Source organism: Limulus polyphemus, unplaced genomic scaffold (assembly GCF_000517525.1).
Source record: "Limulus polyphemus unplaced genomic scaffold, Limulus_polyphemus-2.1.2 Scaffold4869, whole genome shotgun sequence".
Lineage (NCBI taxonomy): Eukaryota > Metazoa > Arthropoda > Merostomata > Xiphosura > Limulidae > Limulus > Limulus polyphemus.
This window is the reverse complement of record NW_013670479.1, coordinates 60,551-71,909: the sequence shown is the minus strand read 5'-3', so window position 1 is coordinate 71,909 and position 11,359 is coordinate 60,551.

Genomic DNA, 11,359 nt, shown 5'->3' with positions numbered 1-11,359 from the left:
TCAACAAACAAACCTGCTGTTAGCTGTAACTATTATCTATTATAGTGTTAGTAGGGCTAACAAACAAACCCGCTGTTAGCTGTAGCTATAACTACACGAGGGCTATCTGCGCTAGCCGTCCCTAATTTAGCAGTGTAAGACTAGAGGGAAGGCAGCTAGTCATCACCACCCACCGCCAACTCTTGGGCTACTCGCTTTGCGCGAAATTCAAAAAACAAACAAACAAACAAACAAATTGGGGTTTAGTTTCAATAAGGTGGGATGCAAAGGTTGAATCCATTTTCCTTAAGTTCCATCTTCTAGAATGTTCTTTATTTCTCCTTTCTATGGAACGTCCTGTTTGATTTATGTATGCATTATTGCAGTCTTGTTATGTTAATTGGTGTACTTCTTGATTGTTGCACAACATTTTTACTAGGTTGTTTTTACAGTACAAGGACAGTCTGTAGATTTCTTTGTTCAGTATGTTATACATTTTGTGAGAAGGTTTTCCAGTGTAGCTCATCTTATGCGATTCTTTTATTTTGGCGTTTGGTACAATATGTGGGTATATTGATTTTGAATTTATGGTTTTTAATTCTTTAAAACAACAATGTGTTAATTAACTTTGTTGTATAACCAGCAATTTGTTTTACAGTTTTAATTCAGTGTCATAATCTTCAGATGAGAAGGGTGCAGTGACGAGTTTGTATAACGAACTACAGGACACGACAAGTTTGTGAGATGTCTTGAAGGAGCATGTTCGTTGATGTCACTACAAGTGAGTTTTCTCAAGATTTTCAAGCAATGTATGTCGTTATTTATGTCAATATTTAAACCCAAAAAGTTAATGTTTCCGATTTCACCAAATTCCATAGTAAAATTTATTTTTTTTAAATTTAAAAAAAGTTACAAAATTATCGAGTTGACGTTTAGATCCCGTCCAGAGACAAATCACATCATCAACGTATCTATACCAATATTTAACATGTTTTGTATTATTTTCACCACTAAACAGATTCCTCTCTAAATTATCCATAAAGACTTATGCAAGTAAAGGAGAGAGAGGGGAAAACCCATAGTTAACCCGTCGTTATGTTTATTCATTACAATGAGGGCCCGGCATGGCCAGGTGGTTAAGGCGCTCGACTCGCAATCTGAGGGTCGCGGGTTCGAATCCCCGTCACACCAAACATGCTCGCCCTTTCAGCCGTAGGAGCGTTATAATGTGATGGTCAATCCCACTATTCGTTGGTAAAAGAGTAGCCCAAGAGTTGGCGGTGGGTGGTGATGACTAGCTGCCTTCCCTCTAGTCTTACACTGCTAAATTAGCGACGGCTAGCGCAGATAGCCCTCGTGTGGCTTTGCGCGAAATTCAAAACAAACAAACAAACAATCATTACAACGAAGTAATTCTGAACTAAGCAAGTGGTTATCATTGTATTTAATTCCTGGGCTTAAACAGGGTTTACTTTATCCGTTAAATCACTTACAATCTGTTTACATTCACTAACAGGTATACTGGTGAAAAGACTACAACCGTTTGGAAACAAATTTGGCGTTATTCAGTATCTCTAGATTTTAAATTTTTTTTTCTACGAGCTCCAGAGAGTTTTATTTTATACCAAACTTAGGTTTTAAAAGCAGTTAGATGTTTGAAAATATTTTGGGCTTTTTTGTGCTAGTTTGTAAGCGGGAGCATTAGTATAGGAAACAATAGGTCCGGTAGGGATATTCGTTTTGTGCAGTTTAGGAAGTCCATACACACGTGGCGGGCGAGGATTCATAACGACTTAGGTTGGAGTTCGTTAAGTAGGTTTTTGCTGTTGTTCCACAAAGATTTAACATTGTTGTTGGAGGTTTTGGTTGGGTCTATGTTTAGAATCAAGAAAGTCGTTGATTTCATCGTGAGACTCCTGAGAATTGAAGTACAACAGTCGTATTACCCTGGTCCGTTTTTGTGGTTACCAAACTATAATTTTAAATTTTATTGACTTTATCAGCTTGGACTCCTCATCTACATTTTTAGCATAGTTGTCGAAAGAAGTTTGAATAATTTTAGAGCATATATTATTTGTGCAGAGTCAGGTTCAGCATTAAGTGTTCTCTAAATTTGTTACAATTAACAATGAAATAACTGGATAGATATGACACTGTTTATATCTTTGATTAACATATGTTTTTTTTTACTCAGATCGAAAAGGGAAAAGTAAAAATTCAGTAAAAAAGCTAAAAGATGAAGAAATATTCAACTATATATTTAATTATTTTACTTTACATTCAGCTATTCAGGACGTGATCATATACAACATAGTTTTGTGTCCTTAATAAGGGCTCATCAAATTTTCATATACAGGCATATCATGTGTTTTTTTCACCATCTTTATTAATGTAAAAAAAAGCTTTTAATTTTTTCGTTTATTCTGTTTTTCTTCTAGTTGCCTTCGTTCTTTATAGAGAAGATATTGCCCTACACAGTCTAAGTCCATGTTGGAAGGGTAAGCGACTGTAGTATCTTTCTGTGGCCAAATAGATGATGGCTGTATGTTACAGCCGACAAATACTATGAGAGTATGACCAGTCACGTGGTGATGCTATTGTAAGAGAAGGATTTGTTTGTTTGTTTGTTTTTTAATTTCGCGCAAAGCTACACGAGTGCTATCTGCGCTAGCCGTCCCTAATTTAGCTGTGTAAGACTAGAGGTAAGGCAGCTAGTCATCACCACCCACCGCCAACTCTTGGGCTACTCTTTTACCATCGTCACATTATGACGCCCCCACGGCTGAAAGGGCGAGCATGTTTGGTGTGACGGGGATTCGAACCCGCGACCCTCAGATTGCGAGTCGAGTGCCTTAACCACGTGGCCATGCCGGGCCTGTAAGAGAAGGAATACGAAGTATCTTACAATATTGGAGTTCTACCTGATTATCAATGAATATTTCGCCAGAAGTTCATCTCGAGGGGAGAAAACTGTTGATTGTTTGACAGGTCTGGGAGAGGCGATTGTCCACTCGTCTGTGTAATGTGCACACTTTTTTTGTCATAATAAAGATTATTTTACACTTAGCATCACATTTGTCCAGTCCATCATATTTGTCCAGTCTAGTTATTTCTAACTTCTAAAAAAACTCAGTCGAGTTTTCAAATTCATATCACTAAACGAATTTTCTGTTCAATCCTCCTGTTATTGAGTGGATCTAAATGATACTTACGAGTAAGTCAGTTTCTCTGATCCAAAGGCCCTGAAACAAGCGCCCTGATCCAAAGGCCCTGATCCAAGTGCCCTGATCCATAGGCCTCGATACAAGCGCCCTAATCCAAAGGCCCTGATACAAGCGCCTTTATCCAAAGGCCCTGATACAAACGCCCTGATCCATAGGCCTCGATACAAGCGCCCTAATCCAAAGGCCCTGATACAAGCGCCCTAATCCAAAGGCCCTGGCCTAAATAAGCTAATGATCTGAAAACTGCAGTTGATCGAAATTAATCATGTATACTACAGCTAATGTTTGTAACGTTTCATGCATTATGGGTAAAATACGCTATTAAAACCACACTAGATAAAAAAACAAACTTTGCAATGGTGAAACTTAGTTAGAAGAGTAACGGTTATTTTGGAAATATATATTATGTTAACTTCATCAGAATCGGTTCCAAGGTAAGATAAATATTATCAACTGTAATTTAGAAGTCGTATATCTTAAATATTATACATTTAAAAATTGAACTCATCACTGAGTTTTGTATTTCTACACGTGTCTATGTAGGCTTATGGGTAGCAGGAATGTTGGTGTATGTTGCTGTTTATGTAAGTTTCAATAAAAGTTTAATATTGGATAAAACCTAAAATGACCAATCAAAATACAAAATAACACAACACTGAATGAAAATATGGTTTCCATGGATGCAGAAAAGCTTTAGTAAGTTACCCGTTGCAAACAATAGGAAAACGTCACGTTTTACATCCCACGTTTGGGGTAGATTACTCCGAAGCTGTGTTTCAACGAAGCAGATAAAGGGGAAAAGACGTGGCCTGATTAGTAATGGTTCTCTGGAAAGTACAGAACTGAAACTTGCAGCGAATGTTGTGTATGTGGAAACGTTAGCTTATGGCCATTTTCACCTTCGTGCTTTAAGAAAGGCTTAATTCTTAAAAGTTGTAACACGTGCTTGGAAATGAGGAGTCATGGTAAAAAATAAGCAAAGTCGTGACGACTTTCGGACACTGGTAGTTCCACCACCATCATGGCCATAATCTGCCACTGATCAAATTTTCATATTCTCAGAAACGCCTCTCAGACACTGGTTGTTTCATCAGAATCATAGTAGTAATCTGTTTTAGATCAAACAGTCAAACACAAGTAATTAAGGGGCCCAACCGATAACCAAAGGATACCGCCGCCTGAGAATAGGAAGGGGAGGGAAGGTCAAAGTCTGCCGCCCAGTGGAGGTATCCTTTGAGGCTGGAAGCTCACCGTACTCATGATGCCATAGTTGCACAGAATGACACTAGAGGGCGGATAGTTCCCGAATGTGCCACTAGGAGCGGGTAGTTTCAAAATGTTCTACTAAAGGCTTTTAATTCCAAAGTGTGTCACTAGGAGTGGTAAAAGGGGAGCATCGTCAGTGGTATGGCCAATTATGCTGGCAGATGTTTGGTCCGGAACAAACCACCAGAGGATGCTGGTGTATCTGTCTGAAAGTGAGTGTCAAACTGTGCATAAAAACACAATTACTATTATATTCCTTACAGTTCTTAACACGTCATTATCGATGTGGTCAACTCTCGACTTTATAGTTTCATTTCAATATCCATTTATTTAATACTAAACAAAGTATTTAGATTAGAAAAATTAATATTTGTGTAGTGTACTTCAAGATATATTTATGTTATTATACACGCGTTAGTTTAATTTACAATCTACGTGGTCCTGAAAAGGACTGTTTCGTGTCATCTTAGACAAAAAATGTTCAAACTCTAAATATTTTCATCTGATTCATATAGCCTAAGATGATTACAGTATTTTCAAACGAAAAACAAGCAGCACAATTGTATTCAGTTTATCGGGATTTATACAGCCCAGTTTTCATTCTTAAGCCTTATTTCATCTAATTTCGAATTCGGTGTTTGTTTGCTTAGAGGTACAGTTAATTAATTTTGTTGTTTATACTATTTTAAAAGTCTGTTTTATAGTGTGACGGTTTGTTGTACTTTTAGCATCAGTAATCAGCGACCTGTTCCTGTCATTACTTTACATTACCAACCTTACCATTGTTATCTATATACTTTACTTCTTTTATTGTTTGTTGTGACCTATAAAACCAATTCCCGTTTACTGAGCATTCAGCTAGAATTTTATGGTGATCTGTTTACATGAGACACTACCTTATGTGTATACGTACCTATGTTTTATTTACGTATAAGGTCATAACTTTGAGTCTGTACCTGTCTTTCAGGTGTACAGTTGGGAAATAGCACCTTTCAAAAGCATGAGAAATAAGACAGACTTTGAGAAATCGTGGCAGAAAAGTATTTGTTACATCGAAGTTTAATTTGTAGAGTATTTTTCTCGTGATTCCAACTGTAGTGGATTTCTTGACCCATAGATGTCGGTGTAGTAGTAAACAGTTTGTTTGTTTGTTTTGAATTTCGCGCATAGCTACACAAGGGTTATCTGCACTAGCCGTCCCTAATTTAGCAGTGTAAGACTAGAGGGAAGGCCAACTCTTGGGCTACTCTTTTACCAACGAATAGTGGGATTGACCGTCACATTATAACACCCCCACGGCTGAAAGGGCGAGTATGTTTGGTGTGAGAGGGATTCGAACCCGCGACCCTCAGATTACGAGTCGAGTGCCTTTACCACCTGGCCATGCCGGGCCATAGTAGTAAACAGCACGACTACTTCTACTATTAGTGATGTCCCACAGTAATAATGTTCTCCATTGTTATTAGTGGTCCAGGTTATATGAATGTCTCTAAGGACTCAATTACTGTTATCAGTAAAAGATACTATCACAAGGAAGAATAACAGTAATTAAATAGATTACTTCCTGATCCACAGAAGAGAAATTAGAAGGACATCACTTAAGCCTTTTACTTTTTATATAATTTCAAATATATTTTAACAAATATATAGTTACAACAATTGGTTTTGGCCTTTGTAACGATACGTATAGCAGTTCTCTGTATCATTTTTATGATTACTTTAAAATATAGAAATATATAATACAGCTATGCACTGCACCTAAAGAAATATTTAACAAAATTTACTCGTGGTTAATGTGTGACAGTTGAAACGTTTGGTGAAATAGAGGGTGGGTGGGTGGGTGGAGTCTTACTCAAGTGTATGTAAATGAAATGTTTTCAAGTTTAACCAAACGTTTCAACTGTCACACATTAACCACGAGTAAATTGTGTTAAATACACACACACACACACACATTTAATACTGAATTGGATTACCTGTTGTACTAATGGTAGCCTGGACCTTAGCCTTCCTAAGATCACACACATATTTAATATTGAATTGGATTACCTGTTGTACTAATGGTAACTTGGACCTTAGCCTTCCTAAGATCACACACATATTTAATATTGAATTGGATTACCTGTTGTACTAATGGTAACTGGACCTTAGCCTTCCTAAGATCACACACATATTTAATATTGAATTGGATTACCTGTTGTACTAATGGTAACCTGGACCTTAGCCTTCCTAAGATCACACACATATTTAATATTGAATTGGATTACCTGTTGTACTAATGGTAACCCGGACCTTAGCCTTCCTAAGATGCCAAAAAATGTCTTATTCGATTGTAGCCTATTTGTAAGAAAATGTTTTGTAATTGGTTCACAGATATCAATAGAAGGTTAAGCAGTGTGTAAATGGTTTGTAATTGGTTCACGGATATCAATAGAAGACTAAGCAGTGTGTAAATGGCTTGTAATTGGTTCACAGATATCAATAGAAGATTAAGCAGTGTGTAAATGGTTTGCAACTGTCTCATGGATATCAATAGAACTGTGAGACAGTTGCAAACCATTTACACACTGCTTAACCACACACTGCTTAACCTTCTATTGATATAATTGAATATACTGTTCTTACCTATAAGGATAAGCATAGCCAATTGAATATACTGTTCTTACCTATAAAGATAAGCATAGCCAATTGAATATACTGTTCTTACCTATAAGGATAAGCATAGCCAATTGGATTAGCATAGCCATAGTTGGCAATGCTTATCAATCTTCTATTGATATCTGTGAGACAGTTGCAACCATTTACACACTGCTTAACCTTCTATTGATATCCGTGAACCCATTACAAAACATTTAAATATACTGTTCTTACTTATAAGGATTAACATAGCCAATTAATATACTGTTCTTACCTATATGGATTAGCATAGCGAATTAAAATACTGTTCTTACTTATATAGATTAGCATAACGAATTGAATATACTGTTCTTACCTATATAGATTAGCATAGCGAATTAGAATACTGTTCTTACTTATATAGATTAGCATAACGAATTGGCTATGCCAATCTGTATAGGTAAGGACAGCGTATTTAATTGGCTATGCTCACTTCCGTGAAGGCTAATGTGAATAACAGGCAGCAACCTTCAGGTACGCCCTCTATGGACAAGAAATATCATTATGGCGGTACACCAATTCACAGTTTACATCCGATTAATATAGAAAAGTGAAACGTAATTCATTATACCATACAAAGACTGTCTTAAATCTCTGTTATAAGCTGAAGCTACGATTTTCTGTTCACATCCGAAATCACCATAGTTTTGGACGCTTTAGTTATATTTTATTATCAAGTCGATCCGGCCTATGTTTAGTTCCAGACTGCTTTTTAATATGCTTTCAACTAAAGTGAAAGATCTCAAAAAAATAAATATTTAACGTGGTGGTCCCAGCAAATAATCTAATAATTCTCATTAACTAAAAACGTTAATTTGACATTGTTTTAAACTTGTCTTGTTTGTTATGCACAAAGCTACACAAGGGCTATCTGTGCTCTGCCCACCACGGGTATCGAAACCCGGTTTCTAGCGTTGTAAGTCCGCAGACATACCGCTGTGCCACTGGGGGGCTTGTTTTAAACTGACTACAAACACACACAAAATTGTTTGTTTGTTTTGTTTTTGAATTTCGCGCAAAGCTACACGAGGGCTATCTGCGCTAGCCGTCCCTAATTTAGCAGTGTAAGAGAAGAGGGAAGGCAGCTAGTCATCACCACCCACCGCCAACTCTTGGGCTACTCATTTAACAAGGAATAGTGGGATTGACCGTAATATTATAACGCCCTCACGGCTGAAAGGGCGAGCATGTTTGGTGTGACGGGGATTCGAACCCGCGACCCGCAGATTGCGAGTCGAGTACCCTAACCACCTGGCCATGCCGGGCCCACACACGAAATAAAACACTATAAGTAAAGTAACTGAAACAGCAAAACATATATTTCATGAATTATTAGCACAATACGGAAACCCCCTAAAACTAAGATGACAGCATCACACTAACCATTACTACCATAGATCACCCAATTACTGTTAACTCCACAACCATTACACTAATATAGTACACCAAACAACAACAGTTCGAGAAGAAGGAAGAGGCTTAGATAGTATTTGACCATCCCAGGTCTACATGGATCTAGATCCCGACGAGAGAAATCCAGTGAGGTGTGGTTGCCTTCTCTCTAGTCAGAAGTTACTAATATGCTTGTCCTGACCATCTAGTCCATGTGTCGCATTCGATGCCGTTCAGGTAAATTTTTTTCAATTGCCAAAGCGTGGTTTTAAAACACTGTAACTAAACAATACACAGTTTCCCAAATTATGCCATTACATAACCTATAAACAGTTTAGTGCAATTACCTATCGATGTTACTAGCTTACAGTGCCATCTATTGATCAATACAGCCATCAATAAAAAAATAATTATTATGAACTCAACGTTAATTTGATTGTAAATTGCTCAGAACTTAACAATATTAATGCGACATTATTCTATATTTAGGAAAATACGGAATTCTGTGTAATATTTTGTATACCTCTGTAAAAAAGTATTTTGTGACAAGAACTGGATGATAGAAGAATCATATTATCTAAAAAAATTAAACGATTTCTTTGTAATTAAGCACAAAGCTACACAATGGGCTATCTGTGCTCTGCCCACCACGGGTATCGAAACCCGGTTTCTAGTGTTATAAGTGCGCAGACATGCCGCTGTGCCACTGGGGGGCAAACGAGAAGGGGTTTTTATTCTGCGGTCTTGTAAGAAAAACTTTTAAATCTAAATTATCGTAAAATTAAACAATTAACACTTAAAATAATCCTTTAAGTTTCGTTTTCTTGAATAACTGATTAATTGAAAGTCTTTAGTTTCGTTTTCTTGAATAACTGATTAATTGGAAGTCTTTAGTTTCGTTTTCATGAATAACTGATTAATTGAAAGTCTTTAGTTTTGTTTTCTTGAATAACTGATTAATTGGAAGTCTTTAGTTTTGTTTTCATGAATAACTGATTAATTGAAAGTCTTGAGTTTTGTTTTCACGAATAACTGATAAACTGAAAGTCTTTAGTTTGTTTCAATTCATTAACTGATTAATTGAAAGTCTTTAGTTTTGTTTTCATGAATAACTGATAAATTGAAAGTCTTTAGTTTTGTTTTCTTGAATAACTGATTAATTGAAAGTCTTTAGTTTTGTTTTCTTGAATAACTGATAAATTGAAAGTCTTTAGTTTTGTTTTCTTGAATAACTGATTAATTGAAAGTCTTTAGTTTTGTTTTCTTGATTAAGTGATTGATTGAAAGTCTTTAGTTTTGTTTTCATGAATAACTAACAAACTGAAAGTTTTTAGTTTCGTTTTCTTGAATAACTGATTAGTTGAAAGTCTTTAGTTTTGTTTTCATTAATAACTGATTAATTGAAAGTCTTTAGTTTTGTTTTCTTGATTAAGTGATTAATTGAAAGTCTTTAGTTTTGTTTTCATGAATAACTGACAAACTGAAAGTCTTTAGTTTTGTCTTCTTGAATAACTGATTAATTGAAAGTCTTTAGTTTTGTTTTCTTCATTAAGTGATTAATTGAAAGCCTTTAGTTTTGTTTTCATGAATAACTGATAAATTGAAAGTCTTTAGTTTTGTTTTCTTGATTAAGTGATTAATTGAAAGTCTTTAGTTTTGTTTACCTAAGTAACTGGTTAATTGAATATCGAGCTACAGAATAATGACATATTCTTTTTAATTCACCGTTGAACCATTTTTGAGTTATTACCGTTTATTTATCAATTTTAGCTCTGTTGCACGTTTTCACAAACTTGCAAGTACTTTAAAAGAATATCTTAACTCTCTACGCTTCCTGAAATAAAAAGAAAAAAAGATTCCGTTGAACCCAGGTTTCTCATTTAAAGCACTTTGTCTTAGTTTCTAGGTCTTTTAATAAATTTTTAGCTACACAGTTTTTGAACACTTATATTACTCATGCTGGCTCTGTTGCAGAGATATGTATTTTGAAGCTGGGTTTGAATCCGTGCGTTACCACAAATACTCCCGCTGTGTATATGTTATTAGAGTGATACAAGAAACACAGATAATCCCTTAGTGTGAATAATGAACGGTAGGGGTGCTAATCACAAAATGTCTTCCTTTTTCATGCTTCCTGGAGAAAAAAAAACACGCTAAATTTCTTTATTATAGAGTACGTTTGTTTATTTGTATTAAAGCATAAAGCTACACAATGGGCTATCTACACCGAGTCTCCACGAGTATCGAACTCCGAGTTTTAGCATTATAAGGCTCTAAAACTTTCTGTTGAGGCACCAGGGGATTTTTTGTGTGAGGAAGGAAAATAAATGCTCTGCCTTCATTGGCTGCCTACAACAAATGTGATCAACTTAGGAACGTAAATAGAGAACGAATATTACAAACGTACAGCGATCTTAAAAATGAATTCACCAGTAAAATTATTTTTATTTTCCAGTCCCTCTATTAATGCCGATTCTGAGCGTATCTAATTCACACCAATAAATCCAACGATATATTCGTATAGTTAAACAGAAAATGCAGAAAACCCTCTCTCAGACGAAGGGATTAACCCGATGACTACCGGCTACTAACTTTCTTAGCAGGCAATGCAAGTCTTGCTATATTTCATTCCAACAATAAAACTAGTGGACGAATATTTTCGAAAATTCATAAATACTTTGACAAATGTAGGTAGTTCAAGAAACATAAAGCCTATTACTTTTAATAAATTTAGTTTTTTTGCATTATGGTCTTTAATATCTTGGAAAATTACATTAGGAAATCGTATTTATAAGAAATGATAACAATATTTATATTTGCTA